This window comes from Sinohyriopsis cumingii, unplaced genomic scaffold, assembly GCF_028554795.1.
Source record: "Sinohyriopsis cumingii isolate HCF-2022 unplaced genomic scaffold, ASM2855479v2 utg003795l, whole genome shotgun sequence".
Lineage (NCBI taxonomy): Eukaryota > Metazoa > Mollusca > Bivalvia > Unionida > Unionidae > Sinohyriopsis > Sinohyriopsis cumingii.
The window spans coordinates 86,280-111,867 of record NW_028316595.1 but is presented as its reverse complement, the minus strand read 5'-3'; the positions used below and the strand labels follow the sequence as shown (position 1 = coordinate 111,867).

The following is a 25,588-nucleotide window of genomic DNA, read 5'->3' as shown; positions in this document are numbered from 1 at the left end:
AAATTTAGATGAAGTGATTATTAATATGCCATACGATCACGTCAGCGTGACTTTGACTTCCATCTTTCGTTTTAGACGATATTATTAATAATAAATGTTCGCACAAGTGTCAAATGAAGTATTTGACATGGACGAGCCAGTAGGTAGGGATACATCAGTGCGAAATTTTCAGTATTTCTCGTACAATGTAGTTGAACCAAATTCAAGAAATCGAAAGGAAATACAAGTCCACGATACAACAAGATATTTTCTTCCATCTGAGGCTTATATCGAATTTGTTGGAAGAATTGTAAAAGAAGCTGATGATACCAACTTTGCGGCGGCTTATAAGATAGGATTTGTTAACAATGGTATCATGGCATTATTCAAGAATGCCACTTACATGATCGATGGAAAAGAGATTGAATCAATCACGAATAATGTTGATATAGCAACGACGATCATAGGACTAGCAAGATACTCTGATGATTTTACCAGGTCGGCCGGCCCTAGTATGATGTTCTCCAAGGATAACTCTAATCAACCTGAAAGTAATCCGCATATCGTCAGGCAACCGAATACTGCCGCTGGTGTTGTTGCTCGAGCTGATGGTCCTGCTGATTTCGAAAATATGATAATTAGCCTCAATAACAATTACAACCTTGGATTTGCCACACGAAATAAAATGTTAGTTGGTGGTGATCGAAGATTTTCCTGTGCAATTCCATTATCTCATATTTTTGGATTTTGCAGACATTTTAGAAAAGTTATTTACGGAGCGAAGCATACGATATCTTTCGTTCGAGATGCCGATGATAACAGAGCCATTTGGCGAGAAATTGGTCCGGACGCTGGTAAAGTTGTTCTTGAAAAAATTACCTTGTGGATGCCAGCAATAACACCATCGATGATTATAGAAGAAAAATTATTGTCATTTATGAATCAAGGCGGAAAATCCGTTATGTCTTGGCTGACAACTATGACCGACTCCATCGATGTTAATATGGACGGAATTTTTACCTGGCGAATTGCATCACAGCATGGCTCCTCTGCGCCAAGACACATCTTTATTGCTCTCCAAAGTGTAACCAGATACGATCAATTACACAGTCACATGATATTTGACCAATTCGGGGCAACAAACGTATCGTTGAGAATAAACGGTCAACAAGAGCCAACTGAAGAAATAGCTATCAATTTTGTCCAATATTCTACAGCACGTGCATATCATCGATTATTAAGTTTCATGGGCCGTGATCAAAATATTGATACCGGATTGCAAATATCACAACTAGATTTTAATACTCTCTATCCTATCTATTATTTTTCCCTGGAACATCTTGATTTGGTAAAGCAGTCGGTGGTCGATATTCACTTCAAGGCCAGAATTAACACAGGTGGATTGGCAAGAGCAGTAGCAGTTATTCTTAGTGATAGGACAATGATCCTAGAAGGCATTAGTGGTAGAATGAGAGTTATCGACGCTCCCGTAGAGAACATGTGATAAATTCTAAATTTAGATTAAGTGATTATTAATATGCCATACGATCACGTCAGCGTAACTCTGAGCCCCGGTCAGATGAAAAAACTCCAAACAGCAACAGCAGCACGACGAGGTTTAAGTTTAACTTTGAAAAGTAATCAACTTCACGGTGGACCTAACAAACTATCGTTAACCAAAAATCAACACGGACATTTCACCAAAGCCAGATCAGCAAATATTGGTATTCGTCTGAATCTCTCAATAGGAGCAATCAGAGATATGATCAAAGTAGGTGGTATTTTTCCTTTATTCGCAGCTATTCCAGGATTAATAGCTGCAGCTGCCCCCATGATTGCAAAAACAATAGGATTAGGTGCACTTGGTGGGATGAGTTCCGTATTAGGAAAAAAGATCGTTGGAGGAAGATATCGCAAAAAAAAGGGAGGGATATTCCCTCTTCTCCCTCTTCTCGCAAAATTGATGCAGCCGCAACAAGGATCCGGTCTTTACCTAAGACGCCCCCCATACGGATCCGGTCTAAGTCGAGCCTACCAGCCTCAAATTTAGATTTAATAAGTGAAGCAAAAAAAAAGAAAATAAAATTTTTCAGGGGAGTATTTATGCGAGATCAACTACCTGACAAACCAAATCTCACCGAGACAGGAATAATAAATCTTGATAAAAATTCCGGCCCTGGCACTCACTGGGTTGCTTACGCGATTAATCCTCGCGAAGTTGTTTACTTCGACTCATACGGATTAGCACCACCAAACGAATTTATCAAATACGTGTCAAAACCAAAACTTCCAGTTTGGTATTCAACACTTCCAACACAAACATTAGCAGATCCACCAATATGCGGCCCAGAGTCAATTAACGTCCTTGATGCAATTTCAAAATCATCCAATCCTTATCGCAAAATTTTATTTGAATATACCTTAGATAAATATCATGGTTGACATTTACGGTAGATCTCTCTTCAGAAAAGAAAAAAAGGGAGCAGTCGACATCGATACATCAAAATTCGCAACCAAGAGTGATATTAACAATCTTTTATCGCTGTCAGAGGTGGATCCTGGCGAAGTTGCTGTTTTTCAAAATACCGAAGGGCGATTACAAACCAGCAACGTCAAAATAACTGATATAATCAAGCGAGACGAATACCGCGATCACATTAGTCAGTTTACTCGCCAATCGGAGATGGTATTAAAATCTATTGCTGATATCGCCGATATTATAGCGAAGTTACCCCTGAAGGCCGATAAAGCATTACACGACGATCTTCAGGACAGAATGACAAAAAGATTTAACAGGCTAAATAACGACCTTAAAAAACTTGACGATGCTTTAGCTAAATTTAGCAAAAAATTTGACGAGAACATAAAAACATCCAGCGATACTTCCTCCGCCGCAAACGAACTAGAAAATAAAAAAGCCGATCAAGCATCGCATGACGATCTCAGCGAGAGAATAAGAAAAATCAACGAGGATATCACTGAAATTCTCGCCGATATTACCAAAATAAATACCGCGATGGGTCAGAAAATCGATAAAACATCAATCGACGATCTCAGCGAGAAAATAAAAAAAATCAACGAGGAAATTACTAATATTCTTGCCGAAATTAACAAAGTAAATATCTCGATGGGTCAGAAAACATCAATCGACGATCTCAGCAAAAAAATCAACGAGGAAATTATTAAACTCGGCGATGTTGTTGTTCCTGAATTTACCAAGGGGATTAACGTGATGCAAGGACAAATAGATGAGAAAATAAAATCCATCAACGATGAAATTAACGTGGTACGTGAATTGGCGCGTCAAAAGTTAGATACATCAACGTACGACGGAGAAATTCGAGATTTAAACACGAAACTTCTTGCTGCAACAGCAAAGATTGACCAATCCGTCGATAAAACTGGTCACGCCACTGACGTAAAACAATTAGGTAGGGAAATTATCGAAACAACCACAAAAATTAACGATATCAACACAAAAATATCGTCAATGAACCTTGGAAGATTATCGCGAATTTCGATACCAGAGGAAGTAGAAACAAAAAATCTACAATGTAAAGTGCCCTTTGTTGTAGAAACACGAAAAGAGGCATGGTGGACACCCGTGAATAACACATTTAAATTTAACCCGCCAATTAGTGGATATTATCGAATATTCATTCAATCTTCGGTAGGTTTTAAAATAAAAGCCGCGGGTGGTAAAATTTTTGGTGAAAATTTTAATTATGTTATGTACGCAGGTTATGATAATATATTTGTGTTAGAACCACCGGATAGAACCAACATGGGACCATTTGGTTATAGTATAGTTTTCGAATTTTTATCCAAATATATTCGAGATTAAATCATGCAATTGTTATCGTAAGATACTAATAAATGACCGCATCGGATTACCGATATAATCAGGCGCGATCATGGCAGGATTCGCTAAAAAAACTCCTCGACGATTATCAGATAAAAATAAAGAAATACCAGCGTAGATTAGTTACCATTGATGTTGCTGTTTACGCAGTATCTGCGGTAGTCGCTGGTGCAGGAATAATTCTATCCGCGGTAACAATGATAGCGCCAATTGTAGCAACAATAATAATCTCGTCAACAACAACAATTGCCGGTGTTTTAAATATCATCGCGAAAAAGATATCCTCGTGCACAAGTGAAAAGTTATCTTCGTACAAAAGTAAACTAACTAAGATCAGTGACGCGTACTCAAAATTATCATCGTTACTTTCGGAGAGTCTTAATGACGGTATTATATCCGATCTAGAATTTTCTACAATGATCAGTATTTACTCGGAGATTGAACAAATGAATATTAATAATGTCCGAGCTAGCCCAGATCGTGACAAACACAACACCACCAACAACAACATTAATATCGCTAAGTTCAACGAAACCAGAATTTAGCATTAATTTTTCAACACCAATCAGCGTCAACGAAATTGCGTTAACACAATTGCGCGTCTACAATAGCTGGCCTAATGTTAGATCAAAATCATTCGGTAATTTGATGCCAAATAATTCACTTGTTTTTGCAAATAAAAATAAACCCGATGGAACACCCGATTGGATCGTCGTTGGTATACCAACGGGCAGTTATGAAATTGATCAGCTGAATAATGAGTTTACCACTAGAATATCAAATTTAACCGGCGATGCTACTCCGGGAATAAAGATATCTTCACATGATCCAACACTATCGTCAATGATAGAAGTGAAATCACCGTACGTGGTAGATATTTACCAATCATCGATTAGAAATATATTAGGTTGGCCCGAGGTCGCACCTCTGGTAGAACCAAAAAAATCGGATGTTATTATTCCAGGTTGGTATGATGAAACTCTTCCAGAACTACCGGAACCAAAAAAATCGGATTTTACCACCAACGAAGGATGGTATGGAGATATCAAACACAAGCCTCTGATCCACAGCGCCATCAATCTCATGAACAACCACAAATTTAACCTAGTAATGTTCGCTTTCACTTTTATTAACGAAAGAATTCTCTCATGGCTGCCTCTTCCTAAAATTCCCCCAGATGTGAAAATCTTCGACGCTACCCACATTAACAGGATAATAGCCCCCATAGACGGTATCTTGGTAAGAAGAACACTAGACGAGTTTATTCAAGAACACGAATTACAATTAAATTTATTGCGAGGATCATTTCATGAATGCATCCTAAATAAATCTGGTTCATGTAGCGAAATTATAAAGCACGTGAAGATTTTAAATCAACTTGCGAATGATATTGAATATTATCATGATATGTTTATTCGGGCGATAGTCGACGATATATCAATTGCCGACTATGTTCTCCCTATTAGCAAATTCGAGTTGATCAAAAACTCAGGAGAAAAAAAAAAATTCATGAGAGTATTTGAATTAACCGAGGAAACATTGCCAAATTTCAAATTTCCCAATTCTGATTTTGATGCGATGAGAAAATCCGTCACTGATACCATTGATGATTTATTTCCGAAATTACATGCCGCATGGACTAAAAAAGTACATTCAGAATTGATTCTTAAACACAATAACGATCCTGACAAAGGTGGACGACATATATCGCCGGATATCGTTAATATAACGGAAGTTATCGCGATTTATCTTCACGCGGATGTTGTCGAGGGTAGCTATAATGTTGATTCGTCAGTGTCGAATCAAGCGAATCAGGGATTTGTATTGTATTCGTTTTCACCTAGCGCCTCTCCTGGTTATTTGATAATCAAGGAACCAATGAATCCGTTTTACCTGCGATGTCATAATCGATTTTTGTCAAGAATAAATTTCAAACTAACGGATCAGAAAGGAAATTTACTTGATATACGAGGAGAAACTGTGAGTATCAATCTTTTGGTGAAATCGTGAGCGATAGTCTCTGACTCTTAAATCAGAGATTTTTAAATCTGTATCCGGGGAAAAATGAGCGAAAAAAATAAATAAAAACCAGGAGAATTTTCAAAATTAATCTTTTTTTTTTATTTTGCAGAAATTATTCAGGAATTGGACGATTCCCTAATTTTACTTTCATCAACAAGCTTTTTCAACTGCCTGATGCGCGAACTTGTAATTTTTCGTGATTCATACGCGTCTGATAAAATCAATCTAGCGTTTTCTACCAACATCGATAATTTAACAAAATCCTCGATGCGATCATCGCTGACTGTAGCAAGTGATTGATACATCGCGATTTGGATCTTCTTTATTAATTTATATTCTGACGGTAGCGTGTATTTATATTCAAGTTTTCCTTGAACAATTGTTTCGAATTCCGATCGGATTTTATTCGTGTCAAGATCCGATGGAAGATTTATTTTTTTCTTCAGATCATCGATGGCTCCAATGATATCGTTTATTGTTTCTTCGTCCATTATATAACAATTCTGTAAATATTCAATTAATTTTCTTCGTCACTTTCCGAATCAAATATTATTGGTACATAGGAGAATTTGATCCAAGTGCCGAGATTATATGAAAAAGTTGCATTGATTTTCCCCTCTGCTACATGTCTTACCGAGTGTGGACTAATATTATAATATTTCGTAGCAGCATTCATCGACTCGAATGCAAGTTCCTCACCTGTTTCTAAATTTATCGATTTGACAGCCTTAGCTAGTCGCAAACCACCGGTATTACCAGTCCTTGAATTCTCACTCTGAGTCACCGCTCGAAGGTTAGATAATTCATTATTAAGTTTATTACCGTCAATGTGGTCGATAACAAGTCCAATTTCTATCGGTCCCTTGTAACACTCGTAAACAAATCTATGGTTGAAATAACACGTGAATCTTTCTCCTTTTTTATAGACTGTAAATTTGAGATATCCAAATTTATTAACATTACCAACATTTTTCTTTGTTTTTATGTTTCTGACATTACCATCCTTAGACGCTTCGTAACCCTTGACGGTAGGATGTGATTTATACTCGTGTGAGATTTTCATTGTGGGAATCGCTGATTTCATTTCCATATACAATATTCCATTTGTTTAAATCATAATTTGCTCTGAAACGATTAATATAATCTTCTTCGCATTTTATTACTGACGAGGATCTTTTTTCATAATATCTCCGTAACTCACGATATTTTTTTCCTCCACAAGAGAAACACAATCGTGTCTTTCCTCGAATACCAACTTGGCAAACTAAACATCGTTGTGGCCCCTTGTTACCTTGTCGAATTGCGTATATGTGAGCTCCGCAATATTCACCTCTGCAGGATTTGTCACATGATTTTGTCGATCCGACTGTTATCCATTTGCATTGCATTATATAATTTAAACATTTGTCTAAAATATAATAATGGATTTATTTGATCTTGATGAGGCAGAATATATCATTCCAGAGGTTGATCGTGCCAAGAGAGAATTTTTCGATGATGGAGCGATTCATGTTTGGTCAACTTGGAAAACTAACTTCATTGATGCCACGATGAATTTGGAGCGAGCGAAAAAAATAATCGAGCATATAAAATCTGAACACAAGGAAGAACGATTTATCTTTGGAATAAAATTTATTGCACAAATGCCCGATGATACTTGGATCATTCGCGATAGACGAGATCCAGTACGCGGCGGTAAGAAAAATGTTGTTCTTGATAAGAATTCGAAACCAGGATTGTTATTGGGAATCGACGGTCCTTATTATGCTAGAGCGTATCCTTCTAGCGCTGTTGTTTATGGAATTTATCGGCTGAATAATAATCCTGATGTGAAAAACCTACCTACGATGAAGGAATCTCCGAAAATAAACTGCGTGGCTGAGCGCGTTATCGAACACATGAAAAACGCACGACGAGGATCTGGTCTGACTCAATTGAGATTGGATAAAATTAACACGTGGGCAAAGACAGTTACTGATGGCGCATCGATTGACGATGTTGCTGCGTTAAGCAAGAAACTTAAATTTCCTATCACGGTTAAAACACTATCGGGTGAAATATTATATTCATCACCGTATAGTTCTCGAGGAACACCAATCGAAATTGTTGATCATAATTCGCACGCGTGGTCACAGTCGGTAATGATATTCCCGAGGGATCGTTCTGTTAAGTTTTATCCTGTGGAATCTGGGAAAGACAATTCTGATGCAATGTTTAGGTATATCAAAATATTAGCCGCGTCTGATCCAATATCGGTTTGGTTATTTTCTAGCGAAGAAAAATACGATCAATTTATCTTGCCACGAGGAGATATTTACCGTGATGAAATATTACACGAATCAATGAAAAATATCGCGGTGAAGTATTCGTCAAATCCAGATCAGTTATTAACGAATTGTTTTACCGTTCCGTCTGTTGCTGCTCACGCTGCCAGAGAGAGAAATTCGTGGAAACCTACGAGGAATGAGTTTCTCAATGATATTCAACTTAGTTGTATCGAATACGGCCATGGAGGATTATGGAATACCAAGTATTATTTCGAGGATATGATTTCCGTTGACATGAGTGCATGCTATCCTGGAAGTTTCCTTGGGTATGGTGATTGTGCGGATTACTTTGCTAAATTCGGTCATCCTACCAGTGAGATGACGAGAGTTGCAATTAACGGACCGTTACCTGATTTTGTTATGACCGGATTCGCTCATGTTACTTCGTTCGAGTTTGCTGAAAATTTGCATAAAATTTGTTATATTTGGTTTGGTCGGCATTTATCTCAGCGAAGATGGGTCCCTACGGTATTGTTGAGATTTATGTTGGATTCGTCGATGTTAATATCATTGACGGTAAGTGAAGCGATTATATCGTACAGGAAACAGACCGAGGTGTGGTTGCCAACGGATTGTGAAAATGCGAAAGATATCGGAAGAAAAATAATTGGCAAATTTACTCAAGGAGGATCAGTTGATCATAAACACCGACACGCTAGGTTATTTATCAATGATGCCGAGATGGATTTTATTATCGCCGATACAGTATCGCGTGGAATATTCTGCAACAGAGAAAATATTATTATTGATGGAGAAAAATTGGGTACCGTGATTAGTTATCTCGATGGAGAGTCCGCGCAGTATACGCATTTAAGATCATCGATGCTAGCCTACGTCAGTATCAATTTGTTATCGATGATAAATAAATTTGCTGATATCGCGGTAAGGGTTGCAACGGATTCGTTTTATATCGATAAAAAATTTCAGTGTAGATTAGAAAATTTAATCGCTGATGGGGCTTGGGGAACCTGGAGAATAAAAAACGAGGATATTCTAGATTATTGCGAAGACGCTGATGTAGAAGATTGCGATAAATTTCATAAAGATAAATATGATGAAGTATCAACAGCAGCATCCGCATTCGATCCAATTTCACGAAATAAATTCGTTTACCTAAATGGTCCTGGCGGTAGTGGTAAAACAACAAGAGCGATAAATTTATTTTCAAACTCTGATATGGTTGTGTTGACTCCAACTCACAGATTAGCGCGAGAAATAAAACAACGCGGCGTTAGTTCTTGTACGTATCACAGTTATTTCAAGTACAGCGGTGGATTATGGGATTCGGCTCGCATGGGAAACAAGTACGTCAACAAGATTATAATATTTGATGAAATTTGTACAGTAAATTTAGTTATGTTAAAATTGTTCCTGGGTTGGCTAGAAGAAAAAAACACCGCAGTAATAATGTGCGGAGATCATGGCCAACCTGATCCTATTGATGGTGAATCTCCTCACGAGTGGCTTAGAAACTTTGTAGATTATTATGAAGAAATTGACGCTGATTATAGATCTAATGATATTTTACTGACCGAGTTTAAAAAAATAATTCGGTTGCAACCTAATAAGTTTCAATGCGATGTAATGAGAAGAATAATCGACGAGACTTCGATGGATAATTTTCTAACTTTGTGGCGTCCTGATCATTTGATTGTTGCTAGCAGAAAAATTATTCGCGATGCTATTCAGAAAATATTATTCAAACTTCATTGTGAGAAATTTCCAACATTGCAGGTACCATTGTGTTACAGGCCAGCTGATACCAGGAAACAAAATATTAATGTTACTTTGCCATGCGGAGAAGAAAAAATATTAGTTTTGAATGATATTATTTTCGTTGATATTAATCTTGTCAATGATGCGATAAACGCGGAAAGATCGCCATGGAAACTCGGATACGCAGCAACGATACATTCATCACAGGGATTAACAGTAGATGGCCAGGTCTGGATCGTCGATGATAGAATTTCCTGGTCAAATTTAGTTTATCTAGCTGTGTCTCGAGTAAGAAAATTATCTCAGTTAGGTAGAATTAAATTTCACATTAACGACGATGGCGGTAATTGAGTATCCTTTGGTATTATTTGTAATTCCTCCTTGGTAAATCCTCGTTGTGGTGCTAGTGAATCTAAGAAATAAATTGCTGGTCTTCCTGACGATCTTGTTACAGCTGATATTTTATGTGTAGTAACGCTCCAAGTTGGATCAGTTGCTCTTTTTCTTCCTCCCTCAGCTTCTCCTTCCTTGTATAAATATCTTACAATAACACTACCTAGCACAGGCGGAATTGTGGAACTTCGCTTTAGTGGTATATTTGTTTTTGTAATTGCAGTTGCGGGTTTCATTGATATTGTTCGTGTTACCTCGTTATTTAGTGCATTAATCACGTGAGGCAATCTTGTTACCCAATCATGAGATCGTTTATCCTGGATAAATTCTCTCGCGTACTGATATCCGAATAATCTTTCTGCTAGTGTTTTGTTGAATCTCTCAACAATAGCTTGATTGTGATGAACACCTACAATACCGCGACGGATTTTAACATTATTCTTTTTCATCAGTGAAGTAACCGCGCCAAGAAATTCTCGACCTGGATCAACCTGGAGAAGCTTCGGCCATGTTAATGGAGATCGTGAATAAATTTCGCTAAACGCCTTAGCAATCTCTGTTGCTGTTTTATTCGATAACGGTTCCGCTTCCTTGTATCTGCTAGCGATATCAACAACCGTCAACACGTATTTATATGTGACTCCGTCGACGGTATCGTAAGGAAGAAACATAAGATCAGCCTGATGGACTTCATTAGGGACGCTGACAGAGAAACTCGCATATGATATTTTCTTAGGCGGAGGAAGATAAATTTGCCAGACTGCTTGTCTCGATAGCCACGATTCAGCGACAGATTGCTTTACTTTTGCTGCCTTGGCAAGTTTGGCAATTGCTGATTTTCCTCGCCAAAAACCTCGCGGAGAATAATATATCTGCTCCATTATAATTTACCAGCACCGAGAACTAATTTACCTTTCATCGCACCCTTTACCAGCCAAGTTGCCAATTTCTCTTTAAAATTTTTGTTAGGAATTGCGTCTATTGCATGAATTAGTCTGATATCAGCGAGATGTCTTTGTTGTAAATCTCCGCTGCGATATGCAAGATCGTGATAGTAGCATGCGTTATCAATAGCGTTTACTGGATCTTCACCAGGATTTGGTTGATTATTATCGTTAAGTCTTATATCGAGCCTTGTACCAGGTCCGCAGTAGTTATATCCTGGTAAATGTTTCTCTCCGGGATATTTCGCCCAGGGAGCTCCAGGTAGATTTGTTAAGGAGGCAGCGATGTCTCCTCCGGTTCTACTTTTTTTTTTACAAATCTAAACTTGATTGTCTTGCAAACTTCACATTCACCTTTGATTGCATTTCTGTTATTGCGTGTAACGACTTCGATTGGATTTATCGTAGCAGTTTGAGTGCGACACTTAACACAATATAAATCCATAATATTCTAATAACATGAATGTAATTGATTTTTCAGCCACAAAGAAACGCGAGCAAGTAAAACACACCGCGGCATTACCAAATTCGATAAGAATGATAATCATTGGACCATCTGGTTCTGGAAAGACGCAGTTGTTGTTGAATTTGATAATGAGATGGTTGAAATGGGATAAATTATATTTGGTTGCGCCATCTGTTGATGATCAGCGATGTTATCAGGTACTGAAGGAATTTAGCGATAATACTGAAGATGGAACAATAGAATTTATCACGGATATCAATGAAGCTCCATCAGTAGAAAATTTAAACGGCGATGTTAATAATCTTGTTGTTTTCGATGATGTGATGCTGGATAAGCAAACTAACCCAGCTAGGATATTTTCGCGTGGCCGACACAAGAACACCGATGTGATTTACGTGACACAGCGATATACGCAAATTCCAAAGGTGATTAGAGACAATTGTAATATTTTATCAGTTTTCAATGGCGTTGATACTCACACGCTGAGGAATATTCATCAAACTTGGTGTAACGGCGACATGGACATAAATAAATTCAAAAATTTCTTCAGTCACGCTCAGGCAACACCGCACGGTTTTATCACGATTAATCTTCATGATCCTCGTAGTAGGTATCGAATCGGTCTTGATCAGATTTACTCATAAAATTGCAGTCGGAATTTGCAATCACACACAAATTTTACTATACCCCCCCCCCAAAAACTGCTGTTTTTTTTTATGTCCGAAATTGCATCCCGGGTCGAATTTACGCAAATTAATTTGCGTAGAAGGCTTTATTTCTGCTTTCTGAGACTTCCACGGAGAAAGTTTGCGTAGAAGGCTTAATTTTATCTGAGCCACCTGGTCTGTACGACTTCCCTGCTGCTTCTAGTATGTTCATGCTGTCCTCATCTAGCATATGCATGTTTCCTCATCAGGTATCAGGCTATTCCCATCATATAGTGGGACCACTCTTTTGGCCTAGTGTTTGGAGCATCCACCTCAGATGTGGGAGATCATGGGTTTGATCACTGGCCAAGTCATACCAAAGACTTATAAATTGGTATTAACGGCTGCCTTGCTTGGCACTCTGCATTAAGAGGTTAGTATTAGGACTGGTTGGCCAGGTGTCAGGATAATGTGACTGGGTGGGACAACATGCTACATGTATGTGGCACGATGCCCCAGTGCTTAAAGACATCACTATATAACTGCCACAATGCTGACATCATAGCGATATGACTGAAAAATTGTTAAAGCTACATTAAAAATCCAAATCACACACACACACACATTATATAGATTGTGCATCTTTCCCACAATCAATATGACTTGTGCATGTTTTCCTCATCTGGTATGTGGTGCTTCCCTCATACGGTAGATATGTTTTCCTCATCTAGTGTGTGCATGATTCCCTCATATATAATGTAATTGTTTTTTTTTTCTTCATCTGGTTTGGGTAATTTCCCTCATCTGGTATGTGATTGTTTTCCTCATCTGGTATGTGTTGCTTCCCTTGTCTAGTATATATATATATATATATATATGATTCCCTCACCTGGTATGTTTATGTTTCCCTCATCTGGTATGTTTATGTTTCCATCATCTAGAATGTACATGTTTTTATTATATAGAAAATAATTGTTTCCCTCATCTGGTATGTGAATGTTTCCCTCATCTGGTGTGTGCTTGTTTCCCTGACATCTAATACGTGCATGTTTCCTCATCTAGTGTCTGGATATTCCCCTCATTTAGCATGTGCATATTTCCCTCATCTGGTAAGTTCTCCCTCATCTAATATGTATATGTTTCCATCATCAAGAAGGTGCAAGTTTCCCTCATCTGGCATGTGTCTGTTTCCCTCATCTATAATGTACATGCTGTCCTCATCTAGCATATGCATGTTTGCTTAACAAGTATGTAGATATTCCCCTCATCTTGTATGTGCATATTTTTCTCATCTAGTAATAATATGTGCTGCTTCCCTCATCTATTACATACATGTTTCCCTCATCTGGTATGTGCTACTTCCCTCATCTAGTAAGTGCATATTTCCTTCATTTAGTATGGGCATGTTTCCCGCATTTAGTATGCATAAATTTCCCTCATCTTGTATATGTATATTTCCCTCGTATAGTATGTGTATGCTCCCTCATGTAGAACTTTGATGCTACCTTCACCAAGTTGCATGATTTTAATATGATTTTGTATATAAATAGCATGCAAATAAACTGTTTAATCACAGTGTAAATGTAAAGCCAGCTAAGCCAGTAAAATAGAAATTATGGGGCACAATGCCATTGCTTACCCATGTAGTACTAATAGAGATGCATAAAATATGCCTTTGCTTACTTATGTGGTACTAATAGAGATATATACAATATGACTTTGCTTACTTATGTGTTACTAATAGAGATGCATTCAAGATGACTTTGCTTACACGTGTATTACTAATAGAGATACATACAATATGACCTTGCGTACCCATGTAGTACTAATAGAGATGCATACAATATGCCTTTACTTACCCATGTAGTACTAAGAGAGATACATATAAAATGACTTTGCTTACCCATATAGTACTAATAGAGATACATACGAGATGACTTTTCATACCCATGTATTACTAATAGAGATGCATACAATATGACCTTGCGTACCCATGTAGTACTAATAGAGATGCATTCAATATGCCTTTGCTTACCCATGTAGTACTAATAGAGATACATATACTATGACTTTGCTTACCCATATAGTACTAATATAGATACATAAAAGATGACTTTGCATACCCATGTGGTACTAATAGAGATGCATACGATATGACTTTACTTTTGCATGTGGTACTAATAGAGATACATACAATATGACTTTGCTTACCCATGTGGTACTAATAGAGATGCATACGATATGACTTTGCTTACCCATGTAGTAGTAATAGAGATACATACAAGATAACTTTGCGTACCTATGTGGTACTAATAGAGATGCATACAATATGACTTTGCTTACCCATGTAGTACTAATAGAGATGTATTCAAGATGACTTTTCATACCCATGTGTTACTAATAGAGATGCATACAGTATGACTTTGCTTACCCATGTGGTACTAATAGAGATGCATTCAATATGACTTTGTTACCCATGTGGTACTAATAGAGATGCATACAATCATCTAGTTTATTGATTCTAGCATGAACAATTAAAACAGAAAATTGAACCAAAATCAAAGAAGTGTGACCTTATTTCTGCTGCACATGTGTACTATTCATCAAGATTCACCAATCATTAAGTTCCATGATTAATGCAAGGTACAATACCATATGCGTGTATGTGTATATATATATATATATATATATATATATATATATATATATATATATATATATATATATATATATATATATATATATATTTATATATATATATATATGATGCAAACTATAAGTTTAATTTATGCCAACAAAATATTAAATGTAGGTCACAGTGACCTTCTTTCGTTATTAGTCTTGAAGCATAAAAAACATAACAGAGATACATTAAATATGGGTCAACATGACCAACCTTTGTGATTGGGTTGTAGCACTCATCAAGATGCATCTTCTCATCAAGTTTCATGGTTCTATGTATAACAGTATGCATGCAGCATGCGGACAAGCCTGAGCTAAACACAAAACTTACATAGACTGTATAACTAATGTACATGTAAAATTATACAGCCCAACCCCCAGTGGGCTGGTGCCATTAAATCCATTCCAACTGTTGCCAAGGACCTTGGGAAAAAGAATGAGATGCAATGAACTGTACGTATGTAAGTGCCTTAATCACTGTAAATGCTGATGCCAATAAAGATAGTATTGTAATCAAGATTGTTGCTTGGAACTTTTCTAAATATTTTCTTTTCAGTCTTCAGAAAAAATATCAATGTAAGATCTGATAAAATTCACTGCATTTTCTAGATCATTTTTTAATGTATTTCTTTTTCTTATGGCAGATAATTCTGTCTGCATTTGTGTAAATGGTATTTTAGTATGTCCATTTCCCAGAACTGCTATGAAGTTGTAAATACATTAATTCATTTTTCTCAATAATCTTACCATCTATTAACATCTCTCTTTTTTTCTCTCTCTCTCTCTGTGGAAACTAATACACATCTTGCTAAGTTATGCTGATGATGGACTTTATCATTGTCATTAAAATAAAATTATTTCAATGAATAACATAGATGATCATGAAAAGATATAATCAAAATAATTTTTAAAAAATATTATCAATAGCAGAATATATCCAAACTGATGTTCATGACTTTCAGTCAAATACATTGTCTTTTTATTGGTTAATGACAGTCCATAGCATCCATCCATCAAAGTCAGGTTCATGCAATCATGGTTTTGTTTGATTTTGTGTTTCATGACACCATCAGTGAGATATTTAGGGCTGATGCAACTGAAATAAAGTGCCTTGCCTATATGCATATTATAGTACCAACGCAGGCTGATCTTACAGAAGGCTCTGTACTTGCACCTTTTTCATGACATATCCAGCACTCCAACTACTGAGCCACATCTATTCCTGCTTCCATTAAATGACATTCAAGAGGGTCCTTTGGGCCTATTCTGCCTCTGTTAACTGCCTCTCATGACATCCAAGAGGGTGGTTTCAATGGGCCTATTCAGCCACCATTAGTTGCTCTTAAGACATGCAAGATTGTGTTTTGGGCCTATTCTCCCTCCATTCATTGCCCTCATGACATGCAAGAGTGTATTTTGGGCCTGTTCTGCCTCAGATTCTATTAACTGCCTCTTGTGACATGCAATAAGGTGCTTTGGGCCTATTCTGCCCCCATTTATTGCGCTTAAGACATGCAAGAGTGTGTTTTGGGTCTATTCTTCTTCCAGTCATTGCCCTCATGACATGCAAGAGTGTAGTTTGGGCCTACTCTGCCTCCATTCATTGCCACTCATCACATCTATAGAGGGAGCTTCAACCTAGTCTGCATCATTGATCATTCTGGGGAAACAATCATGAACTGGCTTCTACAATGTACAGTTTCAAATGAACATAAAGTGTGCAAAGTGTACTGACCATGTTTCTCTTGAGCTGGTGTAGATGACACCAAGCTACATAATACACAGTGTAACATCCAATTGTCACAGGTTATTACAGGCAAGTACTCCACTGTAGTGAATTTCTTTCGTGATTCATGGATGCATGCACCCTGGATTATGACCTGCCATGACATCCTGGATTATAACCTACTAGAGGCCTATAAGATGGTGTCATTTTTAATAATCTAGCAATTCACCCAGTGGGTCTTATTCAGGTCAGTAGAAATAAATGAACTGAGTACTAGCTGCATTATGTGCACAACAACCGCCTGAATTTGACCAATATAGTCTCAGTCTCTCACTATAAAGTGTCACAGTATAACAGTCTCTCACTTTAAAGTGTCTCACTATAACAGTCTCTCACTATAAAGTGTCTCACTATAACAGTCTCTCACTATAAAGTGTCTCAGTAAAACAGTTTCTCACTAAAAATGTCACAGTATAATAGTCTCTCACTAAGAAAGTATAACAGTCTCTCACTATGAAGCATTAGCGCAAGTCTCTCACCATAGGTTTTTCAGCATATCAGTCTCTCACTATGAAGTGTCTCAGTATAAGAATCTCTTGCTATTAAGTATCTCATTATAAGTCTATCTCACTACTAAGTTTCTCAGTATAACAGTCTCTCACTATAGTCTCTTTATAACAGTATCTCACTATAAAGTGTCTCAGTATAAGTCTCTCACTATAATGTTCCTCTCAGTATAAGAGTCTGTCAGTATAAAGTGTCTTAGTATAGTCTCTCACTATAAATTGTATCAGCATAACAATCTCTCACTTTAGAATGCAACAGTATAAGTGTCTCTCACTATAAAGTGTCTCAGCATAAAAGTCTCTCTCTATAAATTGTTACAAATATACTGAGGTCTTAAACTATATAACAGAGACAAGTGACACCAACAATTTAAGTAAAATTAACAAACAATTTATTTCTCTAAGTTACAAAGTTAAAGTTTAAGAGGAACAATTAAATCCCAAATAATCCTAAATCTACCTATCCCAAGTCCAAGATATAGAATGTTATGAATGAATTACATAAGCCACAAATGTAATGATGTACCAGGAGTCTTTAAGTCTTGAACTAAAAGTCTTGAATGTCCTGATGTACCACAATGACAATTCAGAATGTCTTTGAATGAGTTATTCTTAACTGCAAAAGTGTGTTTTTGTCCAAAACATCAAAAAGCACTTTGTAATTCCAATGAGTAATTTCAATAAATAATCCCTTTCAAATTATATTTGAATGCAACAGTAATTGATTCCACAGACTGAACTTAACATAAGACTGAAGACATCGATTACCAATACCTCATTTTATATATGCAATAACATTTTAGGCAATTAGGCACTGAACTCAAGTTTTAGTAAATATCTTAATAAAACAATACAAAAGCCAGGTAGGCCTAACCTCTACCCTCAATCACAGACAGAGGTCAAGCACACAATATAAAAATACATAATAAAAGTGTCTTACTAAATTAATAGTCCCTCATGATAAGGTATCTCAGCATAATAATCTCTATTTATAACATTCTCTCACTATAAAGTGTCTATGTATAACACAGTCTATCATTATAAATTGTCTCAGTATAACAGTGAACTAGTAGAGTGGACTCCAAGAGTGAAAGCTTCATCTTTACCCCAAATGCAAGCCATCCACAAGGACTGGTTTATATCTATCATCTATAAATAATGTTAATGCAAAATCCAGCTTTGTTCTCAGAGTGGCATTAACTTTTGAATTTGAAATCACTTGAAAATTTATTCAAGTCATCAAATATATGCAAACAAATCAACAAAATTAAATTTGGCTGCTTCATGTGGTTTTTGCTTAATGATGCAAAGATTTTATCTGAAATGGGTAGCTCCCCCTTGTCCCCCCAAAAAAGAAGAAAGGGTGGTAGTAGAAGAAAAGGAAAGGGGACGAAACAGCCATCATACAATATTTACATAACACTTCAGGATACATGGTACTAATTGTATGGAAAAATGGGAACCAGTCTGGAAATGGGTGAAGATAAAAGAGTATATATGGGTTTGTCTGGTCAGGAATGGTTGATAATGAGAGATAAAGTTTAGTAAAAAGTATTTTTGAGTGCTCATGCTAGTTGTAAATGGAAAAATATAAAGACATTGTTATATTGATGGAATTTCAGTCCTTTAACAGTCCTGAGTTTGAAACACTCATTACTGAAATCAGCACCGGACTCTTTGGTGCAGAATTGAAAGCACATGTTTCAAACAAATGCAAGTCTAGAAAACACCTCAGCTCATATCCTTTCCTTTACACTGAAAATGAGGTTTTCCCCTCTGCATGTTGTAGAAATTCTTGATTATTTGGTATTATTGTAGAGCTACATATGTGTCCTTTCTATAATACCACTGACTTTAGTGTATCATTCATGACCATGACGCTACAGGGCTCGGCAGTAGACTACTACTTCCTGCCATGTTAACTCGTCACTAGTGGTTAATGTGTTAAGACCAGGTTCAAACATGTACAGTGTACCATGTTGATGTTAACTACATAGAGATGGTCTATGGGAGGTAACCTATTCATTCCAATAAATATTGTGTAACAGAGTTGTGCATGGAGTAGAAATTTAGGTATTTAAAAAGCACAGAGCAACATACAATAAGTGTTAGATTCTATGAGACAAAAATTGAATACATTCATACATTCCATGATGGATCCTGTGAGAAGATCACACCAAAAGGAAAGATTAGAGATGAAATAAGAAACATGAATTTGTTTATAGATCATACAAAAATGTAAGTTTAAAATTCATTGTACCAATGAATTTAAATAAATTTTAAATTTGTAGACCAGGTCCATCTACAAGCAAAAAGTTACATTTAGAAATAAAAATTGAAGAAAAACAAGAGACATTTGGAAAATACAAAGAGTATCATAATTGAGACAATATACACCAGTCTATATTTAATAGTTGTCTATGTTGATAACTGAATTGTATATACAGAAATCATTTTGCTTGCTTCAGTCTGAGTGACGTTGACCCTTCTACCACAAATTCAAGAGGATTTTTCCTCCTCCCCCAAATGCAAACCATCTGCAAAGTTTGAGCCAGGTCTGTAATACACTGAAACTAACATTGTGAGGATACATTTTTCCTTTTGCAGTCAGTGACCATGATGTTTGACTTTTACACAATTCAAAATGATGTGCCTTCTACCTTACCTACAAATGCAAACAATCCACAAAGTTTGGCTGAAGTATGTCAAGCAGAACTGAAGTTTTTCTCTTCTTTCAGTCAGTGACCTTAACTTTTGACATTTTTGCTCCAAATTCAAATGGGTTCTTCCTTACACCAAATGCAATCCATGTACAAAGGCTGGCAACAATAATTAAGGAAACCTGGTGTTAGTGTGCAGAAAAAATTAATTCAGTCAGTGGTCTTGATCTTTGAACTTTTGAACACAATGAGGACATACATTTATTCCTTATATATAGTGCAAGTTTACATTTAGAAATTAAAAAATGAAGAAAAAAAGACTCACCACTTCACACTAAATGCAATCCATGTACAAAGGCTGGCAACCATGGTTAAGGAAAACTGGTGTTATTGTGCAGAAAAATATAATTCAGTCAGTGGTCTTGATCTTTGAGCTTTTGAACATAAAAGACACACATTAATTCCATATATACAGTGCAAGACAACCATAAAATATGGCAACTGTAAATAATGGAGAACTTGTGTTCATGTACATAAACCATTTTTCTTCTTACTGAGGCACCTTGACCTTTGACCCCGAAATCAATAGTATTCTTCCTTGCCCCAAATGCATACCGCCATCAGTATTTGCTAAATGAAGACAGAGGGAAACACTATGTACAAACCAGAATGGTAATAGACAGTTTGAAGGATGGACTGACAACATCATGGTAAGATTCCAAATCAAAGTTGTGTGTCCATTTCTGAAGCATACACTTTATGTAATCATTAAACTTGTCACACTCAAAGGACTAGTAATCATGAAAGGTACACAATATAAAAATGAATTTTACAAACAAAATGCACTGTACACTAATATATGCACACACTATAAACAAATATGCATACAAAACAAAGAACCATACATCATTATCCACATACAACTGTACCAACAGAATACACCAAACACCAATGTAGACATATAACAGTACCAACAAAATGCACCAAACACCAATATATACATATAACAGTACAATAATGCACCAAACACCAAAAAAATATAAAACAGTAACAACAAAATGCACGAAACACAATATACACATACAAGAGTCCCAACAGAATACACCAGACACCAATATACACATATGCAAACAGAAGAGACCATGTATCATTATATAGACACAAACAGAATACACCATGCACAAATATACACACATACAAACAAAATATGCCATTTACCATTATAAACACAAAGACAAAATACACTACAGACCAATACAAAAAACATACACCATACACCAATAAACACAAAAACAGAATTTCCAAAACAACAATATGCACATTCTTACTAAAATATTTGGCACACAACACTGAGGTGAAATACACCACACACAAATTTACATAATGCCAATATGTATGTAAATTCATATACATAAAATTACAGATAAATATACATACCCATGCTCATATATTAAACAATAGATGAAAATAAAGTTCAATAGAATGTTGCAATTTATATTACCTCTTAAATGAACAAACAGAAAACATGTTATATTTTTCTTTACATATAATGCTACCAGTGCTATGAGTTTTAAGATGGGTTTACCTTTGATCTAATGTTCTTTCTTAAGAATTTTGATATGCATTCCAATAATTAATGACTTTCTAGTGGAGTGTTAACATTTGTCAATGTTCTTGCTTTATTTGAATTGAAGTTCTAAATAATTTAGGATTTTCTAGTGAAGTGCTAAACCTCTATCGATTTTTTGTGCTTTATTTGAATTAAATTTGCAAATAAATTTGCTGCATATCTGCCAATGTCTCCACTGAATTGTCAAAATTGGCTCTTGAAGGACTCAAAAACTAATTATTTGGAAAACTAAGACCCAGTCTAGAAATGGTAAACACAAGACAATCTTACCAGGAGCCCTGACATTGATATGTAGTAGTAAAAAGAAAACATTCAATTTGTTGATATTGGAACTTGAAGGATTCGTGGTACTAATTATATGGAAAAGGCTTGACTGTGAGCATTCAGAAATCTAAAGTTATTAAATTTATGACAAAATGGTGTTTCCATACATTTAGTACTAGGAGTCCACAAGTGACAGATAAATTGCCAGTATGGCATTTTCCCCAAACATGGATGGGCAGAATAAAAACGAAGCCATAATACATGAGAAAAATGAGCATTCATGCAAACATAACTGCTGATTACAGCCTGTTAAAAAGAAACAAAAGTGTTTCACATTTTCCCCTTCATATTCCCTAAGAAATATAATTCTTTGATCCCAGGTCTCTTGATTTTAAAGTTCATGCTTCCACTCATTGCATCAATCAACATTCCTTGGCAATCCACTTCTCCACAACATATATGGCGGTGACAGTGGTCCTTCCTGCTGGGCAGACCCCACCCTTCAGATGACACTGATATTTATTTGTCTCAAAAACCATTTTTGCTGCTGCATTCTGCAAGAAAATAAGAAAAACAGATTTTACTGCAGGTTAGGCATTAATGAGCATCATGGGTGTGCTCTTCAGTTATGAAGTTCTGAGAGAATGGCAGTTGTAAGGTTACATTTGCAACATGGACAATGTAGAGAATGTTGATATACCTAAGACATACAAAGACTTTTTTAAATAGCTAGTGTAATCAGTGAGGAAAAGCTAGGAAATTATTTTACATTGAAAATCTAACCCTATGCAAAACATGAAACTGCACAGCAGAACCTATAGTAAACATCCAGCAAATTAAAAAAGGCATCATGCTGCTATTAACTGTAGTATGACCTTGACCTCTGGCTGACTGACCCCAAAATCAATTAAGAAACTAAAGAATTTTTTGTCACATATATACTGAAAATACTGAACTTGTGAAAATGTAATATGGTTACATATTATGACTTTAGTATAAATAACAGACTAGGTTCATTTTTTAAAACAAATCCTGTATGTACAAATTTTGTATGACAGCTAAGCCTGATTTTGTGAACCAAGACGTGCTTCCTCTATGGATAAATTTAGTATAAATAACAGTTTAGCATAATTTTGTAAATCAAAAAGGCTATTTCCTGCTTATAATATCCATGCTCAACTCAGTATATGTCAAATTTGTGACCAGTCCCCAGTTTCATCAAATTTCTCAAAACTTTCTCCTCAAATTGAAATTTTACATTATCATGGTTATGATAAATCAGAAAATATCAGCACTCTTGTGAAAGGTAGTTAGTGGAAAAAACACAAAGTAACTTTAGAGTTACAAAACTGGACACCATAGCAACCATTTAGTCTTAAATGAAACAAGTGTTGACCTCCTCAAATATGAGGAAGTCCTCAAAATTTGCTTGAAGATAAAAAAAGACCCATACAAGGGAGAATTCAATAAGGAATGATTGTACATGTATTTCAATCCACGATACCTTGTGAGTGTTCCAAAAAACATTAATTGTTTCAAACTTTGCATTAGGAAAGCTATTCAGTCTCACTGTGATGATTAAAATTTGAAATGTTTAGTTAAAGTGCTTCATGATTATTTATTCTTAAAATACTTTGCACAAGAAATTCAAATTCCAAGCCTAATTTAGGAGAATCAGTGTACTAGATGTGGTCACCATGGCAACATGCATATAAGATTTTTCGCTCCATTCTGACTCATCAAAGCCCTCTTGTCTACAACATGGATGACCACTGTAGTGGCCTGAGTGGTTAGAACACTTACCTTGGATGAAGGAAGATGTGGTTTGATCCTCAGATGAGTCATACCAAAGACATATAAAAATAGTACTTAAGTGCAGCCTTACTAGCGATTTAGAGGTTAATATTATTACTGGTTGGCCTAGTGTCAGGATAGTGTATCTGGGTGGGACATGATGCTTAAATGTCTGCGACATGGTGCCCCCATGCAAGACATCACTATAAAATGCCAAACTTCTTGCAAGTAAATAAAAACAAAGAAAAAGTAAAAAAGAAAATACAAAATTATAAAAATATATGGCCAAAACTTGTTATGTAATAGCTGGATAGCTGGACAAGGGTAACACTGCAAGATCCTATTAATGTCATGGTGGAGAATAAAAATCCACACATTATCATCCAGGAAACTGACAGCTATTTATGTTATTATCATCCAGGAAATTGACAGCTATTTATGTTATGTGCCATACCCTGTTACATACCAGCATTGTCAAGGCAGCCATTTTAATGATCAAATCTCATGAAAGTCCCATCCTGATACAGATGTCTAATTAGGACTCAATGGCTGCAAAACCTGACAAAAAAACAACAAAAACATTTATATTTTATAATGCATTAAGTCATTGATATCATGCACTCAACTGTAAATATTCATACATTTATACACCTACAAATCATTTTCTGTCAGCACCGTTGTACTTATGGCACTTAAAATCTTATGCACATAGCTAAATAAGCCAACACAGGACAATAAATGTCTCCACAAGACATGGATACTCCCAACAATCTCATACCAATTAAAGGTGAAAAATTCTAAGTTAGCATGGGACATATCTCAGTGTAATGCAGATGGAAAAAGAATCAAAATCAAACATGAAGTAACCATGTTTTAAGGCAGACTCTTTGAAAATATTCACTGCTCAGTATGTGGTTGATACTAATTTCATAAATATTAAAAATGTACACACAGAAAAACTTAGGCCTCATGGAAATATCTTGAATGTAGGGCAAATAAAGAAAGAATGCAAGCATAATGCAGAATGAATGCAAATAAAATGAATAATAAGGAAAAATATGATGGGCATATTTGTTAGATAAGAGGCCCAAGTGAACCTAATATCATTCACCTGTCTTAACAAACTTAACAGTTGACTTTTGTAGATGTTAATTTTCCATTTTTACTACAGTCTAATACCAATTGTTTTCCAAAGATTGACATAGATTTAATTAGTAGCCTAAAGAGTCATGTGACTCTTTGTAAATGAAGGAAGTGCTCAGGAGAAAAGTATGTTGGTATTCATCTTCTATTGAATTTTTTGTAATGAATGTCCTGCAAGGGGAAGAACTGTAAATAAGCCTGTAATTTGCAATATACAAGGGTTTCTTCCCTTTCTTTAGTTAGTGACAGAAAAAATTCATTTAATATAGGAAGCAAATTATTATGTAGAAAAAACTGAGTTTAGATATGCTGAATTCACTTGATTCAAAGGTTACTCATTGGATATCTTGATGATGCAAACCTATTTACTGAGTTTGATACAAATCTAATTAGAAATAATCACCAAAGTGCTTACAACCTCAGCCAATCAGATCCATTATCACCTCATCAATATGTGCTAATCCTGCACAAGACTGTACTCATCTTAGATCCTGATTATTTCAATCGTTTTACTGACTTTGCTATAAATCATACCACAAATAGCATATCTAGACTTAAAACAAGTTGACTCAATGTGATGCAAAATCAATTCATTAATGTGTTGGTTTTGGTAAGTAATCAACTCAAGTGAGATCTTGATCAAATAAGTCTCTAGTACATGTCTGATCAAAACTGGATCATGAATAATGCTGGCAGGTTTGGTTACAATAACAGCCAGTTATCACCTCATCATTGACAAGCATTGATCTTTATCAGACCAGGCAAGA

General features: G+C 35.9%; 1 long non-coding RNA gene across 2 annotated transcripts in view; it reads right to left on the bottom strand.

The window, feature by feature from the left end:
• LOC149769411 (uncharacterized) overlaps positions 1-25,588 on the bottom strand; it is a 40,101-nt gene that overhangs the window by 9,958 nt on the left and 4,555 nt on the right. Inside the window, exons 1-2 of one of the 2 annotated variants that reach the window (XR_016419160.1) lie at positions 24,145-24,523; positions 19,996-22,438 (exon numbers count right to left, since the gene is read on the bottom strand). This is a non-coding gene — a long non-coding RNA (uncharacterized LOC149769411). Of the gene's footprint in view, positions 1-19,995; positions 22,439-24,144; positions 24,524-25,588 lie in introns of those variants that run through there. The other variant, XR_016419159.1, reaches the window with a different exon arrangement.